This window comes from Etheostoma spectabile, chromosome 15, assembly GCF_008692095.1.
Source record: "Etheostoma spectabile isolate EspeVRDwgs_2016 chromosome 15, UIUC_Espe_1.0, whole genome shotgun sequence".
In the NCBI taxonomy this organism is placed as follows: Eukaryota; Metazoa; Chordata; class Actinopteri; order Perciformes; family Percidae; genus Etheostoma; species Etheostoma spectabile.
Window position 1 is genome coordinate 4,869,600 of NC_045747.1, and position 210 is coordinate 4,869,809.

General features: G+C 51.0%; 1 protein-coding gene across 3 annotated transcripts in view; it reads right to left on the reverse strand.

Annotated features, from left to right (window-relative positions):
• LOC116703395 (cytoglobin-1) overlaps nt 1–210 on the reverse strand; it is a 6,417-nt gene that overhangs the window by 1,492 nt on the left and 4,715 nt on the right. The gene's annotated exons all lie outside the window — the stretch shown is intronic.

Sequence of the window (210 nt, forward strand, 5' to 3'; positions counted from 1 at the left end):
AACTACTCAAAGCGCTTTTACATCGTACAGGAACCATTCACACACTGTGGCCGAAGCTGCCGTTCAAGGTGCCACTTGCTCATCAGATACACACTCACACACATTCACACTCCAATGGCGTGGCATCGGGGGCAACTCGGGGTTCAGTGTCTTGCCCAAGGACACTTCAACATGGGAACCAGGTATTGAACCACCAACCTTCCAATTGGT